Below are 14,639 nucleotides of genomic sequence, written 5' to 3'. Positions count from 1 at the left end.
TCCTCTCATGTTCTGGTATTTAAAAACACTTTTATGATGAACAGTGATATGGAAATGGGAGAGTTTATCATTGGGATTGCTTGAGCCTTGAGAGCACCTGCTCACAAAATAGTTCCTGGGCGAGACACAGGCAAGAGCCTCCAGATGTTATCGCTGGGTTGAGTTTGGAGCACAGGTGTAGGGTGCTAGACACTTATTTTTTTTAAAGATTGCATTTGTTTATTTGACACAGAGAGAGAGAGATCACAAGTAGGCAGAGAGGCAGGCAGAGAGAGAGAGGAGGAAGCAGGTTCCCTGATGAGCAGAGAGCCCGATGCGGGGCTCGATCCCAGGACCCTGAGATCATGACCTGAGCCGAAGGCAGAGGCTTAACCCACTGAGCCACCCAGGTGCCCCATAGACACTTATTCATAATGATGCTAACTGTGTTATTGTGGAATGGAGACTTCATAACCGAACATGCTCTAGCAGGTTTGCTAACATAAACAAGGCAATTTCTGTTGTAATATAAGACTAAAAGTAAACTAGAAGGAACATACAATATTTTCTTGTTCTGCAAGTCTTTGAAGAATGTAGGATGCCAGTCTCTGTTGCACCACACACCATGATCTGGAATGAAATATGTCATGCTGTAAGAACAAACCTGTGTGAACACCAGTCATGGCCAGCTGGCACCAACATTGAAAGGCCAGGCAATTAGCTAATGACAGCATTACTGCACACTAACGTTGTTCTAGGTTCAGGCAGTAACGTCTGTTGACAAACCTTTGTTCCTTGGCCCAGTGTCTCAGGCTTCCAGCAACTCCTGGGTGCTGATGTCACAGGGTTGGCATCAGGACAGTTTTCCCATTAACCCTGAAGGTGAGCAGGACGTGGCGCTATAACAATGACATTGGTAGCCTGCCACCAACAAACTGTATAGGATGAGTTGTTTGTTCTAGCCATTTGAATGAATTCGACTGTGGCTCTAAGTAACCAAGGCCTTTGGCAAGTGAAATACACACCCGCCCATGCTTCCTCTTATGATTTTGGACCGGATCCAATGAGTTAACAGACCAAGGTTAGGATACAGTCTATTTGTAGTTATAAAAGAGCTTGTGTTTTCACCTTTAGCACATACAAAGTTTGAACAATCAGCTGTAATCCTATGTCTCACCTCTTTCAATACCTGAGTTATTGACAGACTGCTCGATACCAGAAAATATCAGAACTTTTAATTAGGAACCTTTTTAGTATTTAAGGAATTTCTGAATTAGGAAATCATGCTAACTAATTGAAGAATAGAATTACTGCCTCTAATGAAGTTTGGGTCTTTCTATGGTAGATCTTCCTAAAACCTATTCTAATTAGTCATATCTGTAGCCTGATAGCTAGTCACTAACATCAACCATGTGGTATTTCATGATATTTCACTGTGCCCAAATTTGCAAGTTGGTGGGATTTCTGAACTGTTGTACATGCCTATCTTCCTCTCCTAACCAAATGTTACATGTCTGTTGACTAAGGTTGTGTAAATAGCAGAACACCAGCTTTAATGCCTCTCAGCATCAAATCCTCCCTGTGGATTTGAGTCGGTTTCCCAGAAGGACAAGCTGCTAGTGATTTTAGCCACACTCCTCTTTAAACAGAGGCCTCTCTTACTTTAGTAAATCTAATAAGGGAAATTGAAAGAGAATAAAAATAATTTCTAGATTGAGTTCCCTATTGAGTGTAGTGATACTATTCAAACTAATGCTGTCCTAAAAGGAGACTAAGAAACCATTCTTGTCAGGTGGGAAATACTTGTATTACACTTGACAAAGTACTGGCTCATTGTCCAAATTACAAATAAATGACTTTAAAAATAGCAGTCTCTTAGCAAAGCACCTCAGCCTGGCCCCCTTTATGTAATCTACAAAGGCATCCACCGGAAATCTGGAAACTCACCCTAAACAGAAACAGAATAGTATTAGCAGTTAAAGCCAGAGGTAATTGTTGAAAGGTTTCATTTAGCTGCCGAATGAAGTGATCTTTCAGATGAGCTCACAATCTCCCGTTTTTCTGTACACTGCTCAAATTAAAGTGTGATTTCCTTATTATGAGTATTCTTGGAATCATAGAGACCAAAAGCATTTCTTTTTTGGTTGTTAAGTAGGACTTCTCTGCGGTAAAATGAAATTTAATGCAACTTGATAGTACAATTTCAATTGAAACTTATAGCAAATAAACTATATATGCAAAGTATTATGAAGTAATTTTTTAAAAGGGCTTTTCCCTTGAACTTCATAGTATCCAATTCAGTTCATCCATGGTTAAGGCCTTAATTTTTTTTTTAAGGCCTTAATTTTTATGTCCAGTAACTTTATGAGAAAATTATTAGTTTCTTCTTGAGACTACAAAACCAGGGGAAGGTTGTTCCTCAAGATGTTTTCACTCTAATTCTTTCAGGTTATATGCTTCTTTTTACTATTTTTGGAGATTTTGTTTCAACACAAAAGAATGTTTGAAAATATAGCATCATATTTTAAAGTAACAGGAAATGCCAATGAAAGCAAGTTCAATAATATGACATAGTAATGAGCACTGAAGGTCCATTTGGACATTCACTGTGATATAATATGTCTATGTTTCCACATAACATTTTGCATTTTGACATTCCTAAAGTGATTAATACAATTTTAGGCAGCAACAGGCTTTACTGTAACATTTTAATAATTTTAACCAGCATTAGTCTGGATTTCCATAGGTCATATTAAAAATAATAAGACAGGTTATTAGATATTTTTGATTGTCGCTGATGTATAGATCTTGTTAAATTATTTTGTGAAATACAGTATCCCATTCAATGGTATTTCCTGATGCCTTTGGGGATGTCTGCTCAATTCATAAGCTGTAATCACATAAGTGGGGCTGGAATGTTCTAGTAGGATTTTCCAAGATGATTGAGTTGCTGAGCCGAGGAATGAAAGTCAACAAAAAGGAAGTCAGGTACTATAATCTTTAAATATTTTTGATTGACCTAAAATGGATGTATTGCTTTTTATTGAGATATATTCACTTATCTATAAAATTCACCCTTTCAAAGAAAGCAATTCAATGAGTATTCACAGGTTGTGTAGCTCTTGCCCTGTCTAGTTCCAGAACATCACCTTTTAATAGCACTTTAAAAGATAGAGTAGGTACATAGATTTTGATCTACCTATTTTTCTATTCTTTACCCCTGGAGTTTGCCTTTTATTTTAACAGAAAACTAAGTCTTTTTTTCTTAGCTCAAGTAATTGGATCATTTATGTTTTGTTTGTTTTGTTTTGTCTTGAGTTTTGACTAAGAAGTTTTGTGTGCTGATGAATTGTGGTATGTAATGAATTTTATATAATGATAATCATGGAGAAGATGCTGCCTGAAGCATCAGGTAGAAATAGCTTATGTAGAAATTGAAACTTCAAGCTACTTAATGGATGGTAGAACTTCAACAGAAATGAAAATGCTTATCTATGGATGCCATCCTGATTCCAGAATGGCAGCATTCCTACTTCAGTTGGGGTTTGCTATAGCTGTTGGTGCAGATAATGGCTTTGGGTGGCCAGATTTTACGTGAGAGGAGACTTGTCTGCAGCATTGAGTGAAATGGTCTTTACTCATCAGCGTCAGCTTCTGACCTTTCAGTAACCCCTGAGGAAGTGTGTAGCATGGATTCCTTCCCATCTAAATGGCGCTCCACACATACCACATTGGTCAGTCAAAATAAATCCAAACTTGCCCAGTGACCCTGGGATCAATGTCTCACCTCATAAATAGCAGCTCTGTGGTTTCATCCATACCCACTTGCCCAAGATTTCCTGGGATTCCCAGTGGGAAGAATAACATATTATGAGCTCCTCAAAGGCCAACAGCACCATGCTCATGTTCAGGATAGATAAGCTATGACAAGAGAGTATGGGAACAAGGCAGTGGTTCCCATTTCTAAAGCGAAATCATTACCGTCACAGTTGCCTCCCCTCCTCCATTTTGGTTTCCAGGAACATAAAGTCCCATTCAGACAGTTTAAGGATTCTTCTTCTCATTCATCTAATGAAGAGTTTTATTTTAAATCAGCATCACTGTAGAGTTTACATATGTTCAACTGCAGGGGTTTTAAATCTATGGTTTGATGAATTTTAGCAATTTCATACACATGTGTCTGTACCACCACAATCCAAATGCAGAACATTTCTGTTATCCCAGTGAGTTCTCTTGTGCCCTGTGCAGGTGAACCATATACCACCACCCCTGACCTCAGGCAACTATTGATCTGTGTATAGATTTCCATTTTCTAGAACTTCATGTAAATGAAAGCCATACAAAATGTAGTTTTTGTGTCTAGTTTTCTTCACTCAGCATAATGTATTTGAGTTGCATCCATTTTTTACTGTTTGTTAGTAATTCATCTTCATTGCTGAGTAAATTTCCATTTAATGTATAGACCAGAATGTGTTTATGTAGTCACCTTTTGATGGGTATTTGGGTCAACAAATAATTTTTTAGTACAATTTTAACCAGCACAACTCTTGATATCCGTAGATCATGCTAACAATTATAAGAATGTATGTTTTATAAGGCAGTTTTTGTAATAGCTTATGGATAGACACATAGATAGTATTTTTCAGCTTCCCAATACAAATGATTAATGCTGTGTATTATACAGAAAGATGTAGAACAACTACAATTTTTTGCTCCTCTGTCATATTTCAGGCACAGTAATCTTCACGTTAACCCTAGAAAGTGGATAAAAATAGTAACAATCTGTGTTTACATATAGCCCACTCAATGCCAAGCACTGTTCTTTTTTTTTTTTTTAATTTATTTATTTGACAGACATAGATCAGAGAGCGAGGAGGAAGCAGGCTCCCTGCTGAGCACAGAGCCCGATGCGGGACTCGATCCCAGGACCCTGGGATCATGACCTGAGCCGAAGGCAGAGGCCTAACCCACTGAGCCACCCAGGCGCCCCAGCTCTGTTCTTAATACTTGAATAATATTAACTCACCTAATCTTCACGTCAACATCATGAGGTAGTTACTTTTATTATCCCACTTCACATACAAAGAATTTAAGCAACTGTTCCAAAGTCACACAGTTAGAAATTGGTGGAGCTGACATTCACCATGGACCATCTATCTCTGGGACTCTCGATCTTAACCTCTATATCCATGGCCTAATACATTTTTAGTCAGAGAGGCTAAACCTGAGAGATTTAATAAGACATACCAAAGGTAGAGTGGTTAGGGTTAATTCCCCAATTCAAGTCCTAGCTTGATTGACTCTAAAGTCCAAGCTCTGATCTACTTGGGAAATGATATGTCCATGAATAACTAGGATGACATTGGTTGGGTACACAAGAGCTAGATAATATCAGAAGAGCTATGGAGGAGTGAAACTGGGCTATCACTTCTCATAGGAGTGATCAGGGAAAGTGTGGTGGGATGAATGAACCTTGAAGGGAGTATAGGATTTTTTTTTTTTTTTGATGAGAATTGGTTTCACTGGGTCTGAGAGGTGTGTGTGTGTGTGTGTGTGTGAAAGAGAGAGAGAGAGAGAGTGATATGTTAGTAATGACAGAAGAAAATCAGAACATGACTGATTTCAAGTCTCCAAGGGCAGCCCTGGGGATTATAAACATTTTAGAAGAAAGACTAGCCTATCAAGGACACAGAGAAGAGATGCCTAAAGAAGTAGGAGGAGAAAGGGTGGAGAAATGGGGGCGATTCAAGTGAACAAAAGGGAGGCCCATTGGAGCTGAAAGATCTGAAAGAAAACTACTGAAAAATGGCCACCAGATTTTTTATTTAGAAAGTCACTGGCACCTCTAGGGAGGAGTATTTTTAGTGGTGATGGAAGAGACAGATTGCTGGTGGTTGAGGAAGGGGAAGAACGGGATACAGGCCATACAGACCACTCCTTGATGAACAAAGATGAGTAGGGCATAGTAAGAAAACCACAAGTATGTGGTCAAGGCAGACATTATAATGAAAAGATCTAAGCATGTAGATAACAGAGAGAGAGAGAGAGAGCCCACAGATGAGTGAGGGTGACATTGGGGGGAATGAAGAGCTGGCTGATAGAGCAAGGTCCCAGATGAGGCAGGGAAAGATCCATCCACATGTACTGAATGTTCACTTGATGTAGCCTGCACCATTAGTTCAGTGTATGAGGACCCCCCCCAAAAAAAAAAAATTTAAATATCAAAAAATAAAGTAGAATATAGCCCAGAAACAGATGAATGAAGGTGATACCTTACATTTCTTGGACCTGCCATTGTTTCAAAAAAGAAAAAAAAAAACCCAAAACCTATAGGAACTGTTCTTTTCTTCAATTAAAGTGAAGATTAACTTTGTAGCTGAGTTTAATTGAAGTTTCCCCTCTACTGTTCAAATAATGGATTTGAACTTCGGACTGTTGGACTTGGCAAAGAAGTAGGCTTCACTGAAATTTGCAAAGCTGGCTGCAAATAGAACAGATTCTCTTGAGAGTTTTTAAGGTTTTTCTTTTTCTTTTTTTTAAGTGCCAAAATATTCTTCCAGATTTGAATCTGTCCTCACATCTCATATCATGGGGTACTACACAGCACGTTATGTGCTAGTACCTTTAACTGATCTGAGATACTCCCGGTATCATTAACTTGATCTGCAGATTTTTTTTTTTCATTATTTTGGGTGAACAGAGCATATATTGTTTTGTTTCAAAATTTATTTTAGGGGTACCTGGGTGGTTCAGTCACTTAAGCATCTGCCTTTGGCTCAGCTAATGATCCTGGGGTTCCTGGGGTTAGCCATGTCCAGCTCCTTGCTCAACAGGGAGCCTGCTTCTCCCTCTCCTTCTGCCCCTCCTCCCTGCTCATGCTCACATTCTCTCTCTCTCGCTCACACTATCTCCCTATCTCTCTCTCTCTTTGTCAAGTAAATAAATAAATGAAATCTTTAAAAAATTAATTTTAGATTCAGAACAGAATAAAGGGAAACACGGATGTGTCGGTTTCCACAAGAATCCTTCTTCCGCAGATCTCCAGGTGTTCCAAGTCCTGCTTATTAGTCTGATCAGAAAACTAGTGAGGATGCCATAGGGTGACGTCACTTTTTACCTGGGGACAAACCAAGACAGTCTCTCAGGCTCCCACTTAAAAGTTCAATGACCCCGTAATTGCTCCTCATGTAGGGAGAGTCTTTTGAGGAGAAATAGTCTGATACTCAGAACTGTGCGTTCTCAGACTCACTCCTTAGATCTGTCTCCAAAGTTGACTCAAAGCTGCACCAATAATATCTGAAGAGAAAAATATGTATCAAACATGAAGATATTTTGAACGTGTTTTTCTTTAGTTCAGACTAAGTGGGGTACCTGCTGCCCTGAGCTGGTGGCTCTGGATGAAATGCTTTAGTGGCATTTCAACAGTCGAGCCCACAGCTCCCTGCTCTAAGGAGCTGTCACCACGCGATGGGCAGCTCGCTACCCCACCCCTTCATGTTCTGGAGACCCAAATTGTGGTGGTTCAGTTCTGAAAATTGTTAGCGCCTCAGATCAGACATGTGGATTATAAAATTTCACTGCTGATAGCATCAAAACCCTGGAGTCAACTATGCCAAAACATATTCTTATAACAAAAACACTGTCGTGTCAAGACTGAGAAGTTTGGTGGCGGGTTTTGTTTTGTTTTGTTTTGTTTGTAAACCATCCCACCATTAAATTAAAAGGTTTCCTCTAAATTAGATATTAAGAATTAAAATCACTATAATAGTCTTAGACTTTTATTGTTTGAGAAGAGCAATTCTCCTTATAATGTTTTGGTTCTTTTTTTTCTACTCTCTGTAATACGGCTTTCTAGTTGTACTTGGAAACTTCCAGGAAGCTAAAATTGAAGCTTAAATAATGTTAGTGGGAGTGTACATTAACCTGAAAAAAATGGGTAAAACTTAGTTCCAGCTCCTGGGCGCCTGGGTGGCTCAGTCGTTAAGTGTCTGCCTTCGGCTCGGGTCATGATTCCAGGGTCCTGGGATCGAGCCCCGCATTGGGCTCCCTGCTCAGCAGAAGGCCTGCTTCTCCCTCTGCCTGCTGCTCCCCCTACTTGTATGTGTGCTCTCTCTCTCTCTCTTTCTCACTATCAAACAAATAAATAAAATATTAAAAAAAAATTAGTTCCAGCTCCTAAACATTATGAAAGAGGTTACATATTTTAATCTGGTCTAACTCCAGTAATAATGGTGTTAAAAGGAATTTCAATTGGTAATGACTATCAGTTACTGAGTACTCCACAAACTATTCATTTTTCTGTTCTCTGAGATTAGGTTGATATTATTTATCTTCATTTTACCTAAAAATTATCTGAAAGTTACAGACATTAAGTAAAATTCATATGTTTATAAATAAGGGAAACTAGCTTCAAACTTGAGTCTCTGACTCCAAAGCCCATGCACTGAATCACTACATCCAACTGCTAAAATTATTAAAAGAGATTAAAAGATCTCATCTTAAGCAAGATTGGTGACATATTTAACAAATCAAATAATCTCATATAACTAGTGACATTGCTGGCTTGCACCTTTATTGAAATATCTCTGAGGGCAATAGTTTGGATCTTTTTAGATTAGCGAAGTCCTACTGTATGGGACACCTTTGGGATTTTTTTTTAAGGCCCCTAAACATTCAGATATGGAAAATGATTTCTTGGGGTACCTGGGTGACTCAGTGGGTTAAGCCTCTGTCTTTGGCTCAGGTCATGATCTTAGGGTCCTGGCATCAAGCCCCACACCTTGCTCTCTGCTCAGCAGGAAACCTTCTTCCCCCTCTCTCTGCCTGCCTCCCTGCCTACTTGTGATCTCTATCTGTCAAATAAATAAATATATTTTTGAAAAACAAAAAAGAAAATGATTTCTTAAATAAGCCCCTGGTATCCCAGAAATAGAACACCTTTTGATCCGTGAGCCTTTTCTAGACTTGTCTAACTGCCCCTGTCCTGTCTCATATGGCCGTTTTTCCTCCTCTAGATTACAGAGGCCGAGTGTGAAAAGACTAGAAGGGAGAATGTAGCTAGCAGACACTGAAATTGTTTGGAAATTGAGGGAGAAGTCAGTGGCCTTCCTCTGCCCTTTGCAGGTAGATACAAGACATGGAAGAGCTTTCTGAGTTTGTGTTTTCTTAGGGGAGACGGGGAGCTTCCCAAGTTGTGAGAAGCACAAATAAGGACCTTTCTCTTTAATTATGGAAATACTCAAAGATTCTTCACAACAGGAGAAAATCCCTCTTGGATGGGTGAGGACAGCAGGGCTCTCTGATTCAGGGAGAGCAAATTCAAAGAAAAGCCCACAGTGCACAGAGCTGTGTCTTGCTTCTCACACAGCAGGCAACATATCTGTTACCCAAATCCTATCTGTAAATGGAAAACAATGGGGAGAGGGTCCCTTCTGCAACCCCATTAGGTAAAGATAAATAGCTGGATAAGTGCTATTCAAATAAGTTTTAAGAAGTAGCTTATACTATCTTGAAAACCGAGATATTGTTAAAAAAAAAATTAAGCAACAACAGAAGTGATACATCATGTTCTCCTCTTTTGCATTTGTTTTTCTTGTGGAGAATTTCAAACATCGCCAAAGTAGGGAAACAGTAAATGAGCCAGCTTCAACAATTATCAACTCACAGCCAATTTGGTACATGCTCCCTGCACTTCCCCTGAATATTATTTGAAACAAATACTAGAAATGGTATTATTTCATCTCTGAATATTTCAGCATGTACCTCTGAAAGACCTGTCTTTTTTAAACAAAACAGCTATATCATTACCACACCTAATCCCTTAACATCATCAAATAGCCATAAAGTGTTCAAATTGCCAAGAGCCTCATGAATATCGTACTTTTTAAAAAACAGATCTTATTTTTCAACCTAAGATCCTCACATTGCAATCATCTTTAAAAAAAAACAAAAAAAAAAAAAAACAGGATTCCCTCCCCTGCCCCCACTGCCACTTCTCATTTTTCCCCCTTGCAACTTATTTATTGGGAAAAAAAAAAAAAAAACTTTTCTTTCCCTCGGAGTTCCTTTCAGTCTGGGTTTTGTTGATGGCATCCCTTTGGCATAGTGTAATATATTCCCCTAACTGCTGTATTTCCTAAAAACTGGATCTTGCCTCTGAGTCTTGGTCAGACTCAGGTTTGGTGGGGTTTTCTGTTTGTTTATTTTGGTCAAGACTATTTCATACAGTTCACTCTCATGAGAAGGGACTTTTCTGTGCTGCTAGCAGCCACTGACGTTCAGTGCCAACTCTCCTGACGTTTTTGGTTTGCTCCACTCTTTATTCAGTGTTCCCCAGTGAGCTGGAGCTTCTGGATAGGGCTAAGGTCTCCCAGCTTTGGACCACTAAGAATTTTCAAGGACCCATCACCCCAAAGTCAAGTTTTTTTCACAATAATTTTTTTAAATAAACATATTCAATTCAATTAATGAATGTTCAGTAAATAAGTAAAATTGCTATTAAAATAAAAGACAAAGTTTTTAAAAATTTAAAAGCACACTGTTCTAAATTGGATGAATGAGACCTTTGTTTTGAGCCTCTTTTGTCATAGTCTATTTCTACTTGTTCTTTACCCGTTGTTTCTTCTGTGTTGATTTCACTTTACTACTTATTTAATGCTCTTTGGGAACCAGGATGTCTTGAATATGCAGACCTTGGATTCTTAGACTCTAGATTCCATACAGCTGGTCTCTTGCAAGAGAAGCTCAAGCAGAAGCATGCGTCTGCAGTTTATCTTGCTCTGTATTCAGAAGGCTCTCTTCTGAGCTGGAGCATGTGTGCCTCCCTTCTCTTCCCTTTTCTCTCCCCCTTCCTACCTTCTTCCCTTTCTTCTTTTTCTCTCTACTTTTTATTTAGCCAGAATTATACTCTCTTTTCTAGGTCTACTTTTAAGCCTCCTAACACTGATAAAATCTATGTCAGTGCAAAGAAGTTATTGAGAATGGTGAAAAATGAGCTTGGTTCTCTGTGCCCCGAGCTATCTTTCCAAATGCATAGACATATATTCAGTCATTTAACAAACCCTGGCAAGAGTAGAGAGCCCAGATATGGACCCTCAGCTCTATGGTCAAATAACCTTCAACAAAGCAGAAAAAAATATACAGTGGGAAAAAGACAGTCTCTTCAATAAATGGTGCTGGGAAAATTGGACAGCTTTGTGTAGAAGAATGAAACTCGACCATTCTCTTACACCATACACAAAAGTAAACTCAAAATGGATAAAAGACCTCAACGTGTAGCAGGAATCCATCAGAATCTTAGAGGAGAACATAGACAGTAACCTCTTTGACATCGGCCACAGCAACTTCTTTCAAGATATTTCTCCAAAGGCAAAGGAAACAAAAGCGAAAATGAATTTTGGGGACTTCATCAAGATCAAAAGCTTCTGCACAGCAAGGGAAACAGTCAACTAAACAAAGAGGCAACCCATGGAATAGGAGAAGATATTTGCAAATGACACTACAGACAAAGGGCTGATATCCAGGATCTATAAAGAACTCCTCAAATTCAACACACACAAAACAGATAATCATGTCAAAATATGGGCAGAAGACATGAACAGACACTTCTCCAATGAAGACATCAAATGGCTATCAGACACATGAAAAAATATTCATCATCACTAGCCATCAGGGAGATTCAAATCAAAACCACATTGAGGGGCACCTGGGTGGCTCAGTGGGTTAAAGCCTCTGCCTTCGGCTCAGGTCATGATCCCAGGGTCCTGGGATCGAGCCCCACATCAGGCTCTCTCCTCCACAGGGAGCTTGCCTCCTCCTCTCTCTCTCTCTGCCTGCCTCTCTGCCTACTTGTGATCTCTGTAAAATAAATAAATAAAATCTTAAAAAAAAAAAAAAAAAAGAATAGCCAAGACAGTAAACAACGTGTGTTGGAGAGGATGTGGAGAAAGAGGAACCCTCTTACAGTGTTGGTGGGAATGCAAGTTGGTGCAGCCTCTTTGGAAAACAGTGTGGAGATTCCTTAAGAAATTAAAAATAGAAAATAAAATCTTTAAATAAATAAATAAAATCTTAAAAAAAAAAAAGAAAAGAAATTAAAAATAGAGCTACCCTATGACCTTGCAATTGCACTACTTGGTATTTATCCCAAAGATACAGTGGTAGTGAAAAGAAGGGCCATTTGTACCCCAATGTTCATTGCAACAATGGCCACAGTTGCCAAACTGTGGAAAGAACCAAGATGCCCTTCAACAGATGAATGGATAAGGAAGATGTGGTCCATATATACTGTGGAGTATTATGCCTCCATCAGAAAGGATGAATACCCAACTTTGTATCAATGTGGATGGGACTGGAAGAGATTATGCTGAGTGAAATCAGTCACGCAGAGATAGTTATCATATGGTTTCACTTATTTGTGGAGCGTAAGGAATAACACGGAGGACATGGGGAGATGGAGAGGAGAAGGGAGTTGGGGCAAATTGGAGGGGTAGATGAACCATGAGAGACTGGACTCTGAAAAACAATCTGAGGGTTTTGGAGGGGTGGAGGGGTAGGAGGTTGAGAGAACCTGGTGGTGGATATTAAGGGGGGCAGGTATTGCATGGAGCACTGGGTGTGGTGCATGAACGATGAATTCTGGAACACTGAAAAGAAATTTAAAAAATAAATAAAAATTTAAAAAAAAAAAACACAACCCTGGTAATAAGTCCCAACTATGTCCTAGGCATGTGGGGAGAGAGACAAGTTGCAACACAGTGGAAATGCTAACAAGAATAGATGCAAACAGAGTTCCATGTGACAACTAACAGGTGGCTCTGAGGGAGAACTGAGAAAAGGCTTAATCTTGGGAGGAATGTTTAAACTAGGTCTTCAGAGAATATGATGAAGACAGCATGTTTGTGTAAAAATAGTTAACATACCTTTACACTGCTTTTCTTATTCTGTTGAAGCACTGAACCCAAGTTCTTGGCTAGTGGACATAGATGACTTTTGGGTATAGCAGCAACTTGTCATGTTTCCTTCATATGTATGCAAATACATATAAGTTTAAAATATCACCCTCACTGGCATTCCAACCCAATTAATAGTGGGAAAAAATAGCCTTTAAGCATGGGAAGTTTCAGGGTGTGGGACGTTCACAGTCCCCTTACCCCACTGCAGCAGGTTCCTGTGTTTCAAGTATTAGTGAAAGAAGTTTCCCCAGATATGAACTCCTGATTTATTGCAGAAGTCTGTAGATCCACAGGTGTGCTATGCTTTTTCCTACAGCTGAGTAAATTACAGTCTCCCATATAGATGTATTCCTTTTTCTCTGATGTATATAAAATAAGTACTGTTGCTAGTATAGTACAAAACTTCTAAAATTATCATTGAAGGCATAGTATGAGCTCTCTGTCATTATGTAAACTTTGAAACAACAGATATTAAAACAGAATTACTCTCTTGTATGTCTCGAGGTATGATTGTGTGTTTTATAATTAGGAGTTCCTGGGAAATTTTTGACATTAAAAGGGGTTTTTAAAAAATACAAGGGATGATGTTCGCACAATATCATGAATGTCCTTAATACCATTGAATTGTGCACTTAAAAATAGTTACAGTGGCAAATTTTACACCACATATATTTTGCCACAATCAAAGAGTCTATTAAAAAAATTGTTTTTAACTGACTGCGAAACACACATGGAAATCAGGAGATCTCCTATTTGAAGAAACTGGATTATTTTATTATTTTATTAATTTGGCAGACCTTTAGCCATCGCCAAGCAAGGCTGTGTTCTGTAACCTTTAGGCATCAGAGCAGCAGAGCATCCTGAATTTCTGGGGCTTGTAGTCTAGAGGGGACGACACTTAGCTCATCCCTCATGCACATGTAATCGCACATGATTCTACACTGTGATGTGACTTTACACTATGGTAAGTGCTATGAAAGGAAAAGTGTACAGAGCTTTGCAAAGTGTCTGAGGGTTGGGGGTGTGGGTACCCTTGGTGTTCAGAGAAGATGCACAGAACACTTCTCTGAGGAAGTGACAGTTGGACTGAGGTTGGAATAATGAACAAGTAGAGACAACAGTCCTAAGAGGTCATTGACTACTTTTCAGAATTTTCTCCTTAATGGCAGGAACCACGTGTTCCTCAGCACTCCCCCAACAGGTAGCAGGGGGCACGTGGTGAGCCCCCAGTTACTGTTGAATGGTGAATAAATAAAACAGTGAGTAGAAATGCTTTTACTGGGTTTGTTCCAGGGGTGTTTGTGGGACCTGGCACCACCCGTCGTCACGTCTTTAATTTTTACACTTTTAATTTAACTGGTTTTAAAAAGAACTTCGGATGACGTTATAACCTTCGCATATACAGGAAATACTTCACAATTTCATTGCGAAATTTGCCTTTTTTGTATCATCAACTGAATCTGGGGTTTCTTTAATTGTTCTTCTGTGTTCTCGCCTATGTTTTTGTATCCACTCTCCCACCAGTGTGTTCTAGATAGCATACTTTGAAGAGAAAAATGTCTGTTAGTGCTTAAGAACACAGCTTTCTTTTTATTTTAGAAGAATACACCTTTAGAAGCTGTATATTTTGCAAAGGAGACAGAACAATTGATTTATATGGCTCATGGTTAAAGATCAGATACCCAGACTAAGTCCACTGTTGGCGTG

General features: G+C 39.1%; 1 protein-coding gene across 9 annotated transcripts in view; it reads left to right on the top strand.

Annotated features, from left to right (window-relative positions):
• FRY (FRY microtubule binding protein) overlaps positions 1-14,639 on the top strand; it is a 335,554-nt gene that overhangs the window by 133,191 nt on the left and 187,724 nt on the right. Inside the window, exon 2 of one of the 9 annotated variants that reach the window (XM_032314840.1) lies at positions 7,364-7,366. The exons of the other annotated variants lie outside the window; for them this stretch is intronic. The gene's annotated coding sequence lies outside the window, so the exon portion shown is untranslated. The remainder of the gene's footprint in view (positions 1-7,363; positions 7,367-14,639) is intronic. 9 annotated transcript variants of the gene reach the window in all.

This window comes from Mustela erminea, chromosome 15 (assembly GCF_009829155.1).
Source record: "Mustela erminea isolate mMusErm1 chromosome 15, mMusErm1.Pri, whole genome shotgun sequence".
In the NCBI taxonomy this organism is placed as follows: domain Eukaryota; kingdom Metazoa; phylum Chordata; class Mammalia; order Carnivora; family Mustelidae; genus Mustela; species Mustela erminea.
This window is presented reverse-complemented; position numbering and strand designations above follow the sequence as displayed.